Genomic DNA, 21323 nt, shown 5'->3' with positions numbered 1-21323 from the left:
ATCTTCTGCTTCTGTTAGGTCCATACCATTTCTGTTCTTTATTGAGCCCATCTTTGCATGAAATGTTCCCTTGATATCTCTAATTTTCTTGAAGAGATCTCTAGTCTTCCCCATTCTATTGTTTTCCTCTATTTCTTTGCACTGATCACTGAGGAAGACTTTTTTTTTAATCTCTCCTTGCTATTCTTTGGAACTCTGCATTCAGATGCTTATATCTTTCCTTTTATCCTTTGCTTTTCGCTTCTCTTCTTTTCACAGCTATTTGTAAGGCCTCCCCAGACAGCCATTTTGCTTTTCTTTAATTTCTTTTTCCTGGGGATGGTCTTGATCCCTGTCTTCTGTGCAATGTCACGAACCTCTGTCCATAGTTCATCAAGCACTCCTATCAGATCTAGTCCCTTAAATCTATTTCTCACATAGACAAGTATATTTGTATATATGACTTCCTTCCTATCTATACAAAACTAGCATAATATTTATCCTCTCAGTTTATCCTCTCTTCTTCATTGTGAGATGTATGAAGAATCCATGTCTTTTTCTTTGTTATATTAATCTTCTGAGATACCTTAGTATTTACCTCCTGATTCTAATCTTTCCCATCAAACCTTTCATTGATGTTATTTATATTAACTCAGATTTCATTTTGACAGACTGTTTGATTAAAATGTTTTCCTTAAAATGGACTCAGAACCTTTCTTAACATTTCACTGTTAGGGTGCCAAAATACCAGAGACTTGTAACTTTAAAACATGTTTATTGGGGACTTCCCTGGTGGTCCTGTGGCTAAGAGTCCATGCTCTGAATGCAGAGGGCCCGGGTTCCATAGCTGGTTAGGGAACTAGATCTCACATTCTGCATATAAGACCCAGCACAGCCAAATAAAAAAAAAAATGTTATATTTATTTGATTAGAGGAATCACATGGGTAAGTATTTCTGAATAGGATATTATTATTAGCAGATACACCCTTTCTACCTTCTCTGGTAATTCTTTTGCTACTTTCTTGACAGAGTGGTTATTCTGTGAGGTCTTATGGGGTATGGAATTGGGAACACTACATTAGGATCAAGGGTTTTCAGTTTATATAAGAATTTGTGAAAATGTAGTTCTTTGAACTGAACTGAACTTTGTTATTAGTTCTTATGATGCTATTGGGCAAGTGAAGCTAATAATATTTTCTGCATTTTGAAAAAGTTAAAACACCAAAAAACCTAACTTATCTAATTGATACACATGACTCTGGAGCCTTATATTTTGTTAAAGCTTTTACTAACTTATTTACTTCTTAACATCTAGTTGTCTTAATTACCTCATTAAAAGTATTAACTCTTTCCATGCTTCCTTTTCCTCTCTTACCTCAGTGTATCCAATTCCCTTTCCTAATTGGTGAAATTCGAATGAGTGAAAAAGAAAAGTTACCTGGAACTATGATCCTGATGGGATTTAAAACCCCTCATGACTAAGTTCTTATCAAGTTTGTTTTTAAAGTGCATTATGTGTGTTTCCTTCTTTCTCATGCTGTCTTTATTCACAGTTGTGCTGCTTAACACATCATTCAGGAAAATACATACAATGAGATTAGATAAACCAGCTATTAAAACCATTATTAGCAACTTTAGAAATTAGTGAATAAAGACTGAGTATCAAAGATTATGTGTTTATCTCTGAATTTTAGTTATGAAAGCCATCATTTTTCCTATGTAATAGGATAACATTGATTTTATTGAATAAAAATTTGGGGACTAGTTTATTTCCATATGACTTGTGTATTAATGGTTCATAATAAATGTGCCCTCTATAATAAGGATTCCGTGATTTGTAACAAAATAATAAATTTCAGCCTTCCTCCAAATGAGTTTAAGAAAATACTAAACTTAAAACTTTGTTTTATAAGTTATAAATACCAAAATGATATTTATTGATGACCCCATTTTATAAGTATTATGGTTTTCCTGAAAGTTTCACTGATCACAACACTTTATAGAATTTTGTATTACTGTATTATATTTTTTAATATAACATTTTTAATGCTATAACATTAAAAGCTCCAGATAACATGGAGCTCATTATGGTTTTTAATTGTGCTTTCTAATTTAAAAAGTCCCTTATAAACATGAGCAAAGAGAGAGTATTCCTGGGTAACCTTTGCGTTTTAAGTAGCCTCAGTGTTAGTGATGTTTTTAGGGCAAATATTGAACACATGTAATATTTTGAATAATATCAATTTATGAAAGTTTATCAATTTATCCAGTGATTATAGAAACCACTTGAAGTTAACTTGTTCAATTATGTAAATTTCCGTAATGATTTGCACACAATAGGGGTGGCTCAGAGGGTAAAGTGTCTCCCTGCAATGCAGGTGACCCAGGTTTGATCCCTGGGTCTGGAAGATCCCCTGGAGAAGGAAGTGGCAAACCATTCTGGTATTCTTGCCTGGAAAACCCCAGGACATAGATTTTGGACAGAGAAATCTGGTAGGCTATATAGTCCATGGGGTTGCAAAGAGTCGGACATGACTGAGTGACTTCACTTTCTTTTCACTTTCCTGGCTCCAACCAACTGAAACCTAATTCAGATCAGTTTAGGCCAAAAAGAGACTTTATTTACTAATGTGACTGAGATTGAGAGGCAAAGTGAGGCTAAACTTAAGGAATGAATGGGACAAGGGAGTTGGGTATTATCAGCAGGGCCCTTTTTTCAGCTCTAGCTTTTGCTTCTGTGTGTTTACTTTGTTCTCTTAGGCCTGATTACTGTGCATGGCTGATGGTAAAAAGGGACTTTAGTCAACTCTCTTTCAGTTTCTAAATTGAAAAAAAAAATCTCATTTGTATGTGTAGCTTTTTATTGTCTCAGCTTGAATCAGATGTCCCTCCTTTCCCATTGGCCAAGCAACAGTGTCCTAGAGGATAGAAAGGATTTTCAAGAAGATGCCAGTTTATATTCTAACTACATAATTAGAGATGGGGTAGGAATATTTCCAGTAGGTTGTGCGGTGGGGATTGGGGGACATGGGGAAAGGGGATGATAATCCCAATACCTTTTGAGATGGGGAAGAAAGGGAAAGGTTTGGAGAATGTATAGCTGTTTAGGAGAGATGCTTTAGCAAGAGTCAATAGGAGATCATTTGAATTCTGTATTAGTCAGGGTTCTCCATAGTAACAAAATCAGTAGCATGATACACACACACACACACATACAGACACGGTGGTTTAGTTGCAAAATCATGTCTAACTCTTGTGACCCCATGGACCCTCCTCTGTGCATGGGATTCTCCAGGCAAGAATACTGGAGTGGGTTGCCATTTCCTTCTCCAGGGAATATTCCCCACCCAGGGATCAAACCTGCATCTCCTGCACTGCAGGTGGATTTTTTACTGCTGAGCCACCAGGAAAGCCCACATATATGCATAGTAAATATAAATATAAGGAATTGGCTCACATGATCAAGGAGGCTAAGTCCCAAAATATGTAAGGTGAATTGACAAGCTGAGGACTCAGGAGAGCTGATGGTGTAGTTCCAGTGTGAAGATCAGTAGGCTTGACCCAGGAAGAGTCAGTGTTTCTGCTTCAGTCAAAAGCAGAAAAAAACTGATGTTCCTGTTTGAAGGCAGGCAAGCAGGAGAAATTCTGTCTTACCTGGGCGAAGGCCAACCCTTTTGTTTTATTCAGGCCTTCAACTGATTGGATGATGCCTACCCATATTAAGGAGGGCAATCTGCTTTACTCAGTCTACTGATTTACATGTTAATCTCATTCAAAAGCATCCTCATAGAAACACCCAGAATAATGTTTGACCAAATCTCTGGGCACCCCATGCACAGTGAAGGTGACACATACAGTGAAACATCACAAGGTGCTACATGGTAGAATACGGGTTGGGCTGTGTTTTGTACTAAATAGTTCTAAAATAGAGCAAGTTTAGATTATACTGATAAGCATTAGATATATAAATTGGCAAGCCTTGTTGTTCTGAATGTTTTTCATTTTTATTATAGCCAAAACATAGTAACACTTTATCATCCTATAAAATGGGAAGATATTTGGAATGTGAAATGGAGTATATAAACAACCAATCTTACGATAAATGAAACTGGAGTCTACTGGCCTAAATACCTGCTTAAAAGCCATCCATGTAGATATGGGATATAAATCTTCAAAAAAAAGAGAATACATCTATTGAGGAACTTCCTTGGTGGTCCAGTGGCTAAGACTCCATGCTGCCAATGCAGGGGACAGAGTTCAGTCCTTGGTCTGAGAACTAGATCCCAGTAAGCCACAACTAAGAGTTTGCTTGCTTCAACTTAAGATACTACATTCAGTTAAGTTCAGTTCAGTTGCCCAGTCGTGTCTGACTCTTTGTGACCCCATGGACTGTAGCACGCCAGGCTTCCTTGTCCATCACCAACTCCCGGAGCTTGCTCAAACTCATGTCCATTGAGTTGGTGATGCCATCCAACCGTCTCATCCTCTGTCATCCCCTTCTTCTCCTGCCTTCAATCTTTGCCAGCTTCAGGGTCTTTTCTAAGGAGTCAGTTCTTTGCATCAGGTGGCTAAAGTATTGGAGTTTCATCTTTAGCATCAGTCCTTCCAATGAACATTCTGATTTCCTTCAGGATTGACTGGTTAATCTCCTTGCAGTCCAAGGGGCTCTCAAGAGTCTTCTCCAACACCACAGTTCAAAAGCATCAGTTCTTTGGCGCTCAGCTCTTTATAGTCCAGCTCTCACATCCATACATGACTACTGGCAAAACCATAGCTTTGATTAGATGGACGTTTGTCAGCAAAGTAATGTCTGTGCTTTTTAATATGCTGTCTAGGTTGGTCATAGCTTTTCTTTCAAGGTCCTACGCTGCAACTAAATTTTCTCCCAAGATCCTGCATGCCACAGCTAAAAAAGATTTTGCATCCCGCAATAAAGATTGACAATCCTGGAACATGCCACAGTTAGGACCTCGTGGAGCCAAATAAATACATAAATATATAGATATTAAAAAATACATCTATTGAGTTAAAGAAGTAGCTGAGAATTTCTTTGAATGTTAGATATGGTTAGGGAGTATTTCAGTTTGTAAAAAATTAAAGTCAGCTTTAATTTAATTGGGAGAAAAGGGTGGCTGTTAGGTGAGAATTATGTTATTAAGTTTGTACTGAAGTGAAGTGAAGTGAAGTGAGGTCGCTCAGTCGTGTCCGACTCTTTGCGACCCCATGGACTGTAGCCCACCAGGCTCCTATGTCCATGGGATTCTCCAGGCAAGAATACTGGAGTGGGTTGCCATTTCCTTCTCCAGGAGATCTTCCCGACTCAGGGATCGAACCCACGTCTCCAGCATTGCAGGCAGACGCTTTAACCTCTGAGCCACCAAGGAAAAAAACTTCCATTTTATTGTATTCAATGGGTAAAATCAATTTATTTGAAACAATTTACCTTTTCTTTTGCAATAAAAATTTTTAATTAGGTTATGTACATTGGTTTTTCAGTCATAATGCTGTTGCACACTTAATAGATGTAATGTAAGCATAACTTTTATATACACTGAAAAATGAAATAATTCATGTAACTCATTTCACTGTTGTGGTTTGGAATTGAATATCTCTGAGGTGTACCTGTGAATGCTGTAGGCTTTGCAGGTCATGTCTCTCTTGTAGATGCTTGATTCTGCCATAGATCATATGTAAATGAATGGGTGTGGCTATTCCAGTAAAACTTTATTTATAGAAGGAGGTGGGCCAAATGCCATAGTTTACAGATCCTTATCTGGTCTAGTGCTCTCAGGCTAGCAGAGAAAAGAGGAGGGGAGGGCTGGATGGCAGATTGACCTAAGGTGCCTGGTTCAGAGGGGTCCACTTACAGGGCTATGCAGCTTTCACACCTTTGCCATGGGACAGACAGGTTTGTGGATACCTAAAATGACTATTGCCAGCCTTGTTGCATGGCACAGAAGGAGCAGGTCAGCTCACCAGGCTCAAGGCTCTTTCCCTCAGCAACTTTGGGATCCCACTTAGCTCGCCTTTTTCTGTGCTCTTGCGTCTTCTAAGTCAGAATGTCTCCAGTAAGAGATCGGCCCCCAAATTTCTCATCCCTCCTCTTGTGAAGGACAGGTGGCTGACATGGTGACCAGTTGGCTGTGGTGGCTCTGGGATCACTGAAGTTCTGTGTTTCTATTTCTCTGTTAGGTATAGACCTAACATTCTCCAGTACATGTAACCCCAAACCTAGTTGTGTGGGGAAATGTAGATGGGACTGCTCACATAAGCATGGCCCACCCTCATCAATAGCTGGCCTGGGCCCAGGGCTCCTGGGGAGTGACTCCTGCTGTGAGAGCTCCCTGGGTACATGTGGCCCTTGGGCTGTGTACTCGCATTCTTCTTTAAAGCTGCTCTGGGCTGGGCTTGCAGACTGTCTGCTTCCTCTGTTTTGACATGTGACACAACAGGCTGTGAATCGTTGTTCTTGGCAGGGAGGGCAGGTCAAGGCAAGCTGACAGTACTGGGGAATGAAGCAGAGTTTATACTGGTCCCATGGGACCCCATAGTAGGAACATTCTGACACTAAGTCACTGTTGAAAGATAAGACCTGATGCTCATCGAAAGCAACCAGCTTCCCTATGTAAAAGCCATCAGGTAACTCCTCCAGGTACTTGTGGACCACCCGTGAGCTGGAACACTTCTTGCACACTCCCTTAGCATTGAGGTTGACTGAACCCCACTCACAACAGATGCCACAGTGCAATACATCAGCACCCTCTTTTTGAAAAGTTCTAGATTTTCATCAAAGTAGCTGGGGAAGTAACTGAATTTCCTGTTGTCTGGGGCTAAGCAGCCCTAGAATTGTCCTATTTTGCTTTCATAGGAGTTTTTGCAGTCCAATAAGATTGTATCACTTTCTTCTTGATTTTCCTGAGACAGAAACTTTTCTACTTTGTGAAGTTCACCTAGGGATAAATGGGTTCCAGTCTTCTTGTAGGAGGTCTTATTGGGACTGATCCCCATGGGCACAATTTCTTCAAACTCACCAACACATAGTTCTGGAAAATAGCAAACTCTTCCTTTGCTGGTCTTAAAATTGTCCTTACACATGTAATCCTCACACAGTGGGCAGTAAAGCATCACTTCTATGTAGAGTCTGGTGGCTAATCTGCTTCCACCAACTGTCCCATTCATTCCTTCCATAGCAAAACAAACTAGTAGTGGCTCTCCAGAGTCCCATGATGAGGATTCTCGATCACATCCGGGCTCCTTGAGAAAGAGGTGAAGCCTCTTTCTGGGCTTGCCTGTGAAGTGCAGGTGCTGACACAGAGCTGTCTGCCAGGCACAGACCCAGTCAGGATCCTTCAGGTCACAGTAGCGGTAATAAAGTAGCAAGTTCCCCTTCATCATTGCCCCCGGTCATTCATCAGCTCATCAGGGCTAAAGCAGCCTATATCAGGGAGCCAGGCAGACACTTCATGGTTATGGGTAAGGTCCTCTATGAAAAGGTTCCTTTTATCTGCAGACTCAAGACTCTTGGAGGTGCTCAGTGTCACAGCCAGCTGCTTTAAAGCAAGTGGTTTGGAAAACCTCATCAGCATGTTGTGTTGCCACATGTCTGTGGATGCTGATTGGGTCTGTTAGCAGTTGCTGATTCCACCATTTTTCTTTACATTTAAAAGGAGGTACTAGAACTTCTTTAGTTTTGACAAAGGGGCAAATGCCTTTTTCTTTGCAAATGAGTATTTCTTTTTGTAATGACATCTAACTGCTTTGAGTCTGCTACTGGGGTTGATAAGACCTGTGTCTTTCAAATCCAGGTCTGAAAACCTTAAAACACAGGCCTGCAGGTCATTTCCTTGGTCTGGTGGAGTGAAAGAAGGCATCTGGTTTGGTTTCATCAGTGGGCAGATTTCTTTCAGTTAACTATGTCCTCACTCTGGAAGTTAGGCCATTGACCTACCTCTTAATGGGCTGATCAACCTTGCCCCTTCAGGATACTCTTAAAGCTTAACATTGTGTCATCAAGCACAGGAGAAATATTTATAGAATCTAGCCCCAACATGACAAAGCAGGACAGAGAAGAGAGGATTTGGAGCTGAGATACAATAACTTGATAACTAGCACACCCCAGATCTAGTGTTTGTTTTGATTTTGGTGCTTAGGATTCCTGGACCGTGTGTAGATAGTATAAATTTAAAGCTGAAAGTCTTGAGGGTAGGTTATAGTCAAGAATTCTCAGGAAGACTTTTTTCATTTTTCCCAGAGCCCAGGCTGAAGCACATTTCTTTTCATCTTGTATGCTAATGTAAGGTATCAGCTTTCTACAGAGATTTGGATCTCATCTGGTCAAAGGCTGTAAAAACCCAATCCCATTGGTTACCTAACTGGAAAACCTTTCCAAGGTAAATTGCAGGTAAGCTCTTGAGCTTATTGCTCTGGTTTGCAGTTTCATTTTTTTTAGGGATTTCTTTCACATTCTCTTGAGCTCCTAACTACACTTTTCTATCCATACAGGGTTTTATTTATTTGCTTTGTCTTATTTCTGTGCCAGTGTAAGCCTTCCTTCAACCACTCTCCCATCCTTTGTCATCACCTTCAAAGACATCTATTTTAGGTGTTGAGGATACAACAAAAGAGACATATCCCAATGTTCTCATGGAGCTCATCTTTTAAAGGGGAAATAAAAATAGATAACATATTACTCTATTAGGTGATGATAAGTGTTATGAATAAGAGTGAGGTAGGATAAAGAAATAAAGTAATGAAGATGCTGTTTCATAGAGGTCAGGTTAGGCCTTGCTGATAGGATGTTGGTTGTTGTTTAGTCGCTCAGTTGTGTCCAGCTGTTTTGCAGTCCCAGAGTATTGGTAGTGTAATGTCAAATTCTGTAAGTGTTAATTATACATTTGTATAATGAGCAGTTCATATTGATGTCCTAAGTAATGTTAACTCATAAACTGAGCTAAGAGATTGGATATTGCTTCAATAACTCAAATATTAATATGTTTTTAAAAGATAATGGGGAAATATCCTGAGGACAATTCCTTGAGTACTGTCAGTCTTTAATATCTCCTATTATAAATGTTGCCAGTGTTGAATAATAAATGATCTATAAGATAATACACTATGCAGTGTTTTGACATGCATTATAAACTCATCATCTTTTCCAGACTCTGTTGCTCCTCCTGTATTCACTGCCTCTGTTAATGGTGCATCACCATCCATCTTGTTGTTTATGCCATTAGTTTGCTGTTTCCCCATTCAGCATGCATTTAAGTACCTGCTTGTGTTATTAGATGCTGAGAATCAGGGCAGGTAAACTAGAATGAGGTAAGTGAGGTACTTGCCTTGGGTAGAAAATTTAACAGGATGTGAAAAAACCCTCGGTAATCATGCCTTGGGTAGAAAATTTAACAGGATGCAAAAAAAACCCTTGGTAATCATGATAAATACTATTTTAATGCAATGTTTTAAAAAAATCAATGTATGCAAAAAATCCATAATGAAGGGATTCAGATATGTCGTTGTTTCCATTAAGTGATTCAGTCATTTCCAACTCTGTTGCAACCCTGTGGACTGTAGCCCAGCCAGGCTCCTCTGTCCATGGGATTTTCTAGGCAAGAATACTGGAGTGGCTTGCCATTTCCTTCTCCAGGGGATCTTCCCGAGCCAGGGATCAAACTCTTGTCTCCATGTCTCCTGCATTACAGGTGGGATTCTTTACTGCTGAGCCACTGGGAAGCCCAGATTCAGCTTTGCCGTAACATAAGCCCAAAAATGAGTGCCTCATTTTCCAAACCTAAGCTCTGCCTCTGCTGACCATGTAATGGGAATATGTCATAGTGTCTGCCCATAAAGAGTTTATCAGTAGGAGGGGAGAGATGTGACTAAAGTACAAAAACAAAAGTCCACTAAGGTAGAAATAAAATAGGGATTCAAAGAAGAAGTTTCTTCAAAGGGGATGTAGGGATTAGGAAAGAACCTGGGTTGTCCTAGACGTCTTTCGTCCTTGTGCTATGAGTTAAGTCGCTCAGTTGTGTCTGACTCTGCGACCCCATGGACTATAGCCCACCAGCCTCCTCTTCCTTGTTTTACCAAATTTTGACTTCCTTTCAAAAATCCCTTTTGAATATATCTTTTATTTTTCTCCAAACCCTCTCCTATTTAAAATCCTTTAATAATTATCAATCACCTTCGTTATAAAAGCCTAAAAGGTATCCAAAACATTTAATGATCTCAGCTTTACCTTTATCTTGGCATTCTCCCTGGATTCAGACTTATACTCTGTCTGGTTCTCCAAATGGCTTTGTGTGTGCCATTTCCTCTTCTTGGGAAGTCATTGCTTCTTTTCTCCTCACAACTAAATTCTGTTTATACTTTAGCACTCAGCACAGACATTGCCTTCCCAGGGGCTGTGGTTTACATGTATGTGTCTTTGGTGCCTAACACAGGCAGTTAATATTTGTAAATATCTAGATCGTCCTTGGTGAAAAAGAGTTCACACTTTTGTGCCCATGCACATAACTTCCATCTTGGCCACCATGTTTGCTCTATAAGCATCAACATGGTTAAGGACAGAGGCTGTCTGATAATAAGATGGATCATGTTTTCCACCAAGATGCTCATTTACACTTTGTGTCTACTCTGTGTACTCCTATAGCGTCATCTGCATGCTTCTTTTACAGACCTCTTTGTGTCTGATTATCCATTATTGCTCCTTCCAGGCTCCTGATCAATTAGCAGAGTTATTAGCCATTGACCAATAATTCATATATATCCTTACCTCAAACCACTTCTCTCTCATACAAAGATGATGAACCTCTGCCTGATGTTGGAATTTTCTTTCACTCCTGTCCTTTAGAATAGTGATACTCAGACTGACCATGTGAAGGACTTTTTGTTTTGAGTCATCATGATTGATCATTTTGTAAAATATAAAATCACACACTTGGCTTTTGCAATAATATAAAGTTATGACCAACCTAGATAGCATATTGAAAAGCAGAGATATTACCTTGCCAATAAAGGTCCGTCTAGTCAAGGCTATGGTTTTTCCTGTGGTCATGTATCGATGTGAGAGTTGGACTGTGAAGAAAGGTGAGTGCCGAAGAATTGATGCTTTTGAACTGTGGTGTTGGAGAAGACTCTTGAGAGTCCCTTGGACTGCAAGGATATCCAACCAGTCCATTCTGAAGATCAGCCCTGGGATTTCTTTGGAAGGAATGATGCTAAAGCTGAAACTCCAGTACTTTGGCCACCTCATCTGAAGAGTTGACTCATTGAAAAAGACCCTGATGCTGGGAGGGATTGGGGACAGGAGGAGAAGGGGACAACGGAGGATGAGATGGCTGGATGGCATCACCGACTTGATGCACATGAGTCTGAGTGAACTCTGGGAGTTAGTGGTGGACAGGGAGGCCTGGCGTGCTGCGATTCATGGGGTCACGAAGAGTCGGACACGACTAAGCAACTGAACTGAACTGAACTGAAAGTTGATATAAATGTTTTCAACTGTGTACTCTCACTGTTTATACTTGCATATATATAACTTGTTGTGGAATGATAAAAAACAGTTTGTGAGCTTGCTTTCATCTGTGGACCACATTTTAAGTAACACTGAAGTAGTTCATTCGTGCATGGGCTATAGTGTAATAGTGTATTTTTATCTTGTACCAACATATCAAATGGATCCATCTGTGAGCTGTATGTTTTCTGCAGCAGCCACTCTTTGAGAGTTGCATAATTTTTTTTTTTTGGTGGTACATGGCTACATTGTTCCTTCTGATTTACTACCTGAAAGAGGGTAAAGGGTAAGTAATATCAGGGGCTTCCTTTGTCCCTTTCTATCATAATGGATCTCATTTCACAGGTCAAAGAACCAATGTTTGGGTTTTGGCTGCTGCTAAATATTTCCATCTCAATTATGTGTTCAAGGGCCAGATACATAACCAGATGGTGGGTCTGTAGACCCATTGGGCCAACTGTGAGATGGACTTGGACCTGGACTCCTTTTATTATCTGGACTATATATGCTTCCACTCTCACTGGGTGGCCATATAAGTATTTTGGGTACCCTGGTGTCAATGTTGGCTTAGAACCTATATCCAACAGTCCCTGGGTTGGATGAGTATTACTCTGTCACCATTGTTAAGCTACTCTGGTAAATTGCAGCACATCCCTTTGGAGAATGATTGGAGAAACATTGACTTTTTTTTTGCTCAAAAGGACTCGTCCTCCCCTTACATTGATGGGCTTTAGGTCTCTGAACTGGCTCAGATCTGGAAACTGCACATAAATCTTCTGCTCTTAAGTCCTTCATCTTTTTTGGCTATAAAAGTCAAGCAATAGTGTTATTTTCTACTAATTGTGGGTTGAATTGTGTCCCTTAAAAATTTGTATGTTGAAATACTAAACCCTAGTACTTCAGAATGTTTGAAAGTAAGGTCATAGAAGACAAAATTAGTTAAGATGAGGCCATATTGGAATAGATTAGGCCTCTAATGCAGCATGGTTGGCTCTTAAAAAAAGGGGAAATTTGGACATGGAAAACACATACAAGAGATTGCCACATGAAGATGAAGACAGAGATTAGAGTGATGCTTCTCCCAGCCAATGAGTGCTTAAGATTGCCAGCAAACCATTTGAAGACAGATGGAACAGATGCTCTCAGACTGCAGAAGAAACTGCCCTTACTGACACCTCAATCTTGGACTCTTGCCTGCACAATACATATCTGTTGTTTATGTCACTCAGTTTGTGGAACTTTGTTATGGAAGCCCTAGCAAATGAACATACTACCCATCTCTTTTGCCTCAACAAAGAAAAATGGCCTTGAAGGTCAAGGTTCTCTGGTTGCTGCTCTGACCTTACTGTCTTTTATGCCAAATACATTAATCTTGCTTCTAATGGTTAAACGCTACCTCTGGTGCCTTCTATTTTGGAATCCTCTAACTCACATTGACATCCCATCACTGTTTCGGAAACTCATTAAGGTTTTCTTGGTAGAAGTTATAGTCTGAATCACAGGAGAGTGCCTCTGTGTAAATACACTTTTTTTCTCTTTGGTATTCTTCCCCCTGCCTCAGCTTAACACCCTCAACATACACTTCTATATGTGTGCCCAATTCTCAATAACACAGTCAGACAGGGTCAGAAGCTTTTTCGATGAATAAACTATTTCTTCCCATAGTAGAGACTGTGTTTCACAATTAGAGTGATTATGAATAAGATCTGACCAAACTTGTTGGTCTAGAGGTGATGAAGGGAGGCAGGGCAGATCTTGAGGAGGACTTCTTCCTCAAGTACTGCCTTTGCAAATCTCCAAGCATATAGAGGCTGCTTTCCTTTATGAAAGGGAATGGAGTGGATCCTTTCAGCCCAGAGGCTTTGGCAGAATGAGTGTTCAATGTTCTTAACGAACCCAATATCACCATCCCGTGTTTCACTATCTGACTCTCTTCTTATCAGAGTAAGGGAGGTCTGCTAAGGCTGTATGTTTAGTCTTCTTTGTAGCTCAGCTACTCAGTCAAATATTAGACCTAATTTTCAGTACAGTCTGCTTTATGGGCACAGGAGATAAGATTTACTTTAAATGCTGATTTTCATAGCATTCTGTTTTTTACAGCTTGTCCTGCATTTTGGTAGGTGTTTTACCCAAGCCTGCTGGTCCCATTCTTCAGAGCTTTTTAGAGCAGTTAACAAATACTAACTCCAGAATATTACAGTTATGATTGCCCCCATATCTTTCAAGTATTAAAGCTGTTGTGTAAGTTTGTACATTCTCCTTCCTCCTCTTCTACATTTCAGTCCACCTCAGGTAAGAATTTTAGTCATTCTGCTGCTGTGACATCATATGGGTTATCACCACTCATATAGCAATAGAAATTGGATCCCTGATACCAGCTGACCAGTAAGTGATACTATTCTAGAATCCCATTCTGAGAGTCTGTTTTTTAGTACCACTTCTATTACCAACAATCTTAATTAGGGTTTTCTTCAAAAGCAGACACTGAGGTTAAGGATTTAGGGGCAGGAAAAGTATTTTCAAGGTGACCCCAGGAAGTCTAGGGAGGAAGTGGAGGAAAAGCTGTGGGTTCTGAAAGTGGGAAGCTGTCAGCATTAGTATGACTGTCCATAGCAATGGCAAGAGAACTCACAGATGAGTCAAGAGGATAGGGTGTGGGCATTAACAAGGTCTCTACGAAGAGTACAGATGTAAAACAAGAGCATGGAAACTAGTACACAGAATTAAGCACTTAATAAATTTAGGTATTATTTCTATTGGTGGTTAATCAAAAAACAAGTAGTTTTTACTTATTTTGTTTGATTTTGCAGTATGAACGGATTCATTTCAGGATACCTTTAATTAGTAAACTCCTAATGCATTTGAAGGGGGCCTCCCAGGTGGTTCAGTGGTACAAGAATTTCCTAAAGGAAATCAACCCTGAGTATTCATCGGAAGGACTGATGCTGAAACTCCAATATTTTGGCCACCTGATTCATTGGAAAAGACCCTGTTGCTGAGTAAGACTGAGATCAGGAGGAGAAGGGAGAGACAGAGGATGAGATGGTTGGAAGGCATCACTGACTCAATGGGCATGAATTTAAGCAAACTCCAGGAGTTGGTGAAGGACAGGGAAGCCTGGCATGGTGCAGTTCATTGGGTAGCAAGGAGTCAGACATGACAGCAACTGAACAAAAACAACATTTAAAAAAATTCTCTTTAATGTTTTTGTAAGAAAAAGTTAATAAATCCTGTGATATTGCTAGTGAGTATTATTGAACTTCATAAGTAGATGTTATGCTTTCTTTCCAGTTACAGTTAATATTTTTACAACATCATCATAACAGTCACAAAGACATAAGGAAGAAAATGAAAGAAGCCATTTCTTTGGGCAAGGTTGTGGTCAGACCACTCAGGATTTTAAGTAAGTGTTTTGTGAACACTCAGGATTTTAAGTAAGTGTTTGGATTTTTAAGGCAACAGGACCTCAAAAAATTTCTATTCCATTTTCTACATTTGCTTATGAAAGGATTGTAATTTGGCTAGTCTCATCAGTTTGTGTCATGACTCATATTGGAATTTGGGTCTCAGTTTTTGGTGCTGGGACTTTTTTTCCCACTCCATCAGATTTTGTGTACAAAAGTAATAAAATTGTACTGACAAACCTACTTGCAGGGCAGAAATAGAGACTCAGAACAGACTTATGGACACAGCAGGGGAGGGAGAGGGTGGGACAATATGAGAGAGTAGCACTGAAATATATGCATTACCATGTGTAAAATAGGTAGCCAATGGGAAGTTGGGCTTCCCTTGTGGCTCAGCTAGTAAAGAATATGCCTGCAATGTGGGAGACTTGGGTTCAATCCCTGGGTTGGGAAGATCCCCTGGAGAAGCGAAAGGCTACCCACTCCAGTATTCTGGCAAGAGAACTTATATGCAGAGTACATCATGCAAAATGCTGGCCTGGATGAAGCAAAGCTGGAATCCAGATTACTGGGAGAAATGTCAATAACCTCAGATATGCAGACGACACCACCTTTATGGCAGAAAGTGAAGAAGAACTAAAGAGCCAATTGATGAAAGTGAAAGAAGAGAGTGAAAAAGTTGGCTTAAAACTCAGAAAACTAAGATCATGGCATCCAGTCCCATCACTTCATGGCAAATAGATGGGGAAACAATGGAAACAGTGAGAGACTTTATTTTTTGGGGCTCCAAAATCACTGCAGATGGTGACTGCAGCCATGAAATTAAAACACTTGCTCCTTGGAAGAAAAGCTGTTACCAAGCTAGACAGCATATTAAAAAGCATTACTTTACCAACAAAGGTCTCTCTAGTCAAAACTATGGTTTTTCCAGTAGTCTTGTATGGATGTGAGAGAGAGTTAGACAATAAAGAAAGCTGAGTGCCGAAGTATCGATGCTTTTAAACTGTGGTGTTGGAAAAGACTCTTGAGAGTCCCTTGGACTGCAAGGAGATCCAACCAGTCCATCCTAAAGGATATCAGTCCTGAATATTCATTGGAAGGACTGATGCTGAAGCTGAAACTCCAATACTTTGGTCACCTGATGTGAAAAGCTGACTCTTGGAAAAGACTCTGATGCTGGGAAAAATTGAAGGTGGGAGGAGAAGAGGATGACAGAGGATGAGATGATTGGATGGCATCACCGACTTGATGGACATGAATTTGAGTAGGCTCCAGGAGTTGGTGATGCTGGGAAGCCTGGCGTGCTGCAGTCCTTGTAGTCATAAAGAGTTGGACACGACTGTGCACCTGAACTGAACTGAATGAGAAGTTGCTGTATAGCACAGGGAGCTCAGCCTTGTGTTCTGTGACAACCTAGATGGGGGTGGGGGTGGGGGATAGGATGGGAGAAGGTGGGAAGGAGGCTCAAGAGGAAGGGGACATGTGTATACCTATGGCAGATTCATGGTGACGTATGGCAGAAACCAATGTAGCATTGTAAAACAATTTCCTTCAATTAAAAATAAATTCATTTTAAAAATAAATAAATCCCCCAAATTAAAAAAATAAAGAAAAATGGCTGGAAAAAAAGTAAGATTCCTTAGCTCAGTTGAGACTCAGTTACCTGTACAGGGTGAGGTTGGGGTGAGGTGGACATGTTGAAAAATGGTACCAATGAACCTATTTGCAGGGCAGGAATAGAGCTGTAGCTATAGAGTGTAGACTTGTGGACACAGTGGGAGAAGGAGAGAGTGGGATGAATTGAGAGAGTAGCATTGACATATGAACTGTGTTAAATAGATAGCTAGTAGTAGTTAAATAGATAGCTAGTAGACTCACATTGTTGTACAGCAGAAACTAACACAACATTATAAGTTAATTATCCTCCACATTAAAAAAAAATAGAAGGGAATCAAGATAGAGAAACAGCAAAGAACACCATTTTAAAGTGCTGTCTCTTTCTATTCAACATGTCTTGGGAAGAGAAAAGTGTCCTCTCCTGCTGATGGTTATCAGTTCAGTTCAGTTCAGTCGCTCAGTCATGTCCGACTCTTCGTGACCCGATGAATCGCAGCATTCCAGGCCTCCCTGTCCATCACCAACTCCCGGAGTTCACTCAGACTCATGTCCATCGAGTCAGTGATGCCATCCAGCCATCTCATCCTCTGTCGTCCCCTTCTCCTCCTGCCCCCAACCCCTCCCAGCATCAGAGTCTTTTCCAATGAGTCAGCTCTTCTCATGAGGTGGCCAAAGTACTGGAGTTTCAGCTTTAGCATCATTCCTTCCAAAGAACACCCAGGGCTGATCTCCTTCAGAATGGACTGGTTGGATCTCCTTGCAGTCCAAGGGACTCTCAAGAGTCTTCTCCAACACCACAGTTCAAAAGCATCAATTCTTCGGTGCTCAGCCTTCTTCACAGTCCAACTCTCACATCCATACATGACCACAGGAAAAACCATAGCCTTGACTAGACGGACCTTTGTTGGCAAAGTAATGTCTCTGCTTTTGAATATGCTATCTAGGTTGGTCATAACTTTCCTTCCAAGGAGTAAGCGTCTTTTAATTTCATGGCTTCAGTCACCATCTGCAGTGATTTTGGAGCCCAGAAAAATAAAGTCTGACACTGTTTCCACTGTTTCCCCATCTATTTCCCATGAAGTGATGGGACCGGATGCCATGATCTTCGTTTTCTGAATGTTGAGCTTTAAGCAAACTTTTTCACTCTCCACTTTCACTTTTCATCAAGAGGCTTTTGAGTTCCTCCTCACTTTCTGCCATAAGGGTGGTGTCATCTGCATATCTGCAGTTATTGATATTTCTCCCGGCAATCTTGATTCCAGCTTGTGCTTCTTCCAGCCCAGCGTTTCTCATGATGTACTCTGCATAAAAGTTAAATAAGCAGGGTGACAATATATAGCCTTGACGTACTCCTTTTCCTATTTGGAAGCAGTCTGTTGTTCGATGTCCAGTTCCCACTGTTGCTTCCTGACCTGCATACAGATTTCTCAAGAGGCAGATCAGGTGGTCTGGTATTCCCATCTCTTGAAGAATGTACCGAATGTTACTTACAAAGAGCTTGTTACATTTCTCTGTCAAACAACTGGAACAGCAAATGACAAAATATAGAGAACACAAATGGTTTGGTATTGTTTCTCTTAATTGTTGAAAATTCTATCATAGTGCTGCCATCACTGGTCTTACCATACTTTTAGATATTACTCATTTCGAGTTTTTGACATTTGCAGCTCCTGAGAATAACCATGGCACGTTTAGAGAACAGCAAGTACTTTTGATTTCTGTAGCACAGGCAGCATGGGGCTAGGAAGTGGAAATAGAGCCTTTGGGGAGGGGAATGGCAGCCTGGGGAGGTGGGAGCAGCAGCAAGCCTAGGGAAAATGTTATGCCTAAGGGAAATTAAATACACAACTGATGGTGCTTAAAAAAAGCCATCAGTGACTGCCTCTGACAAGTTCAGGTGCTCATTATTTAGCTTAGCATAGAAGACCCACCATAAATCCCACTCCTGTAAACCTTCTGTTGTAGTCATAATCACGTATTCTGTTCCTTAAACACTCCTTCCTTTTTCTTGTTTTTTTTTTTTTTTTTTTATACGTGTTCTTATGCTGAATCCTTGCCTGGATACTTAACTCTGCCCTTCAGTCTGTATTCTGAAGCTCTGACTTCAGGCCATATTAGCATCGTTCCCTGTGCTCCATAGCACCTTATGGATATCTTGTTATAATAAAGCACATTCTCTTGTGGTTATTGTTTCCATATTTTTCCTACCCCACCCCCAGACATTACTTTCCTGAAGGGCAGGGGCTGTGTTTTATTTATCATTACATTTTGTGCTCTTGGCACTGTTCGTGGCCTGCAATAAATATTGGATGGAAGGCAGAGAGAGAATAATATTAAGTGTGTGAAGGAGAAAGTGCAAAAATAAAATGTGTTGTTTTAAAAACAATTGCCATGTTTTTTTCATTGGGTATTTGATTCCAGTACTCTTTAACAATGTAAAGAAATATAATTCTACAGATGTTGTTAATTAACTGTAAGACTACAGAGTTGTGAATATGTATGTCAGTCTGTCCCAGAGGGAAAGAAGATGAGATGAATAAGGTCAGTTCTTTGAATCCATTGGCAAAAAAAAAATCTACCCAGCTGATAATGAGTTGTATTAGATATGAAGCAAATAATTATCATTTGTAATTCTAGCCAGCCCTCCCATGAAAAATATCTTAAGCACAGTTTTCTGCTTATTGTGCATTACCTACATGGAAAGTTTTTGTCTGGGCAAAAGTCACAAAGAGGGTAATGTGGTATTAGAGTGAATTTTTAGTAACAGAAAGGTTTAGTGATAAGAGAACATAGTGGTACTCATAACTAGATTATTCACTTGAGTTCCTTTCCCTGTCTTTGCCATCCTGTTTTTCCTCATTTCTAACTTCCTGCGTTGACATGCTTTTCAAGATTGAGAACCAGACTTGGTTCTTCCCAGTCTGCAAACATCTGTTTCGAATTGTTCCTTCCACGTTTCAGTCAGTGGTCCTCAAACTTGAGTATATGCCATAATCCTAAAATACTTGATAAAAAATATAGATGCCTGGACTATTCCTAAGGATTTCTGAGTGTGGTCATAACACTCACAGTTTTTAACATGCTACATAATTTGAAGCATTATGATTTGGATCTTTCCTGTTTAATGTATCCCCGAGATCAAGACATCTCTATATATAGATATATCACCTCTTCAAGATTCAGCTATTCCTGGATTGTTGTAACATCCATCAGAAGGTGGATACCTAGACAGTACTTATTAAGGCCTGAATTTTATCTCCTCACACATTTGTATGTTGAAGTCCTAACCCAAAGTATCTCAGAACATAACTATATTTGGAGATAGGATCTTTAAAGCGATAATTACATTAAAATTAGGTCATTAGGATGGGCTCTTATCCAATATAACTGGACTAGTATCCTTATAAAAATAGACTAAAACATTGATGTGCACAGAGGGACGACCATGTGAAGACATAAGAGGGAAGCAGTCATCTGCAACACAGGGAGAGAGGCCTCAGAAGAAAACAAACCTATTCAAACCTTGATCTCAGACTTCTGCTCTCCAGAATAATGAGGAAATAAATTTTTGTTGTTTAAACCACCCAGTCAGTGACACTCTACTCTTATGGTAGACCTAGTGAACTAACACAGTGTTAATCCTTGTATGTCTTGCATGTACAAGGCACCGTACAAGCACTTTATTGAACCTTCTAGAATGTTGCTAGCTCGTGTGTGTGTGTGTGTGTGGGTGTGGGTGTGTGTGTGTAGGGAAAGAAGGATGGAAGAGCCATTCATGAATGTTATGTCCTCTTCCCTGCTGCCCATAGACATTAGAATTCCTTTCCTATTATTTTCTCTTTTTAAATTTAAATTTACTTATTTATTTATTTTCCTTTGTTAATTTCTATTTTTTAATTTTACAATATTGTATTGGTTTTGCCATGCATCAACATGAATCTGCCACGGGTGTACACGTGCTCTCCATCCTGAACCCCCCTCCCACCTCCCTCCCCGTACCATCCCTCTGGGTCATCCCAGTGCACCAGCCCCAAGCATCCTGTATCCTGCATCAAACCTGGACTGACGATTCATTTCTTATATGATATTATACATGTTTCAATGCCATCCTCCCAAATCTCCCACCCTCTCCCTCTCCCACAGAGTCCAAAAGACTGTTCTATACATCTGTGTCTCTTTTGCTATCTCGCATACAGGGTTATCGTTACCATCTTTCTAAATTCCATATATATGCATTAGTATACTGTATTGGTGTTTTTCTTTCTGGCTTCCTTCACTCTGTATAATAGGCTCCAGTTTCATCCACCTCATTAGAACTGATTCAAATGTATTTTTAATGGCTGAGTAATACTCCATTGTGTATATATACCACAGCTTTCTTATCCATTCATCTGCTGACGGACATCTAGGTTGCTTCCATGTCCTGACTATTATAAACAGTGTTGCAATGAACATTGGGGTACACGTGTCTCTTTCAATTCTGGTTTCCTCGGTGTTTATGCCCAGCAGTGGGATTACTGGGTCATAAGGCAGTTCTATTTCGTTTTTAAAGGAGTCTCCACACTGTTCTCCATAGTGGCTGTACTAGTTTGCATTCCCACCAACAGTGTAAGAGGGTTCCCTTTTCTCCACACCCTCTCCAGCATTTATTGCTTGTAGACTTTTGGATTGCAGCCATCCTGACTGGCATGAATTGGTACCTCATTGTGCTTTTGATTTGCATTTCTCTGATAATGAGTGACGTCGAGCATCTTTTCATGTGTTTGTTAGCCATCTGTATGTCTTCTTTGGAGAAATGTCAAAGACTCCA

General features: G+C 40.2%; 1 protein-coding gene and 1 pseudogene across 9 annotated transcripts in view; one reads left to right on the top strand and one right to left on the bottom strand.

Annotated features, from left to right (window-relative positions):
- The window catches only part of ANKS1B (ankyrin repeat and sterile alpha motif domain containing 1B), a 1153827-nt gene that overhangs the window by 46660 nt on the left and 1085844 nt on the right, over positions 1–21323 (top strand). The window lies entirely within an intron of this gene.
- On the bottom strand, positions 5910–8151 carry LOC147372281 (thiosulfate sulfurtransferase/rhodanese-like domain-containing protein 2; annotated as a pseudogene). Its single transcript, XR_015163966.1, has 2 exons — positions 7258–8151; positions 5910–7173 (listed from the first exon to the last, which is right to left on the bottom strand). The product of XR_015163966.1 is annotated as a thiosulfate sulfurtransferase/rhodanese-like domain-containing protein 2 (transcript).

This window comes from Bos grunniens, chromosome 5 (assembly GCF_055505025.1).
Source record: "Bos grunniens cultivar Pamir isolate PY7600 chromosome 5, Bosgru_T2T1.0, whole genome shotgun sequence".
Classification (NCBI taxonomy): Eukaryota; Metazoa; Chordata; class Mammalia; order Artiodactyla; family Bovidae; genus Bos; species Bos grunniens.
This window is presented reverse-complemented; position numbering and strand designations above follow the sequence as displayed.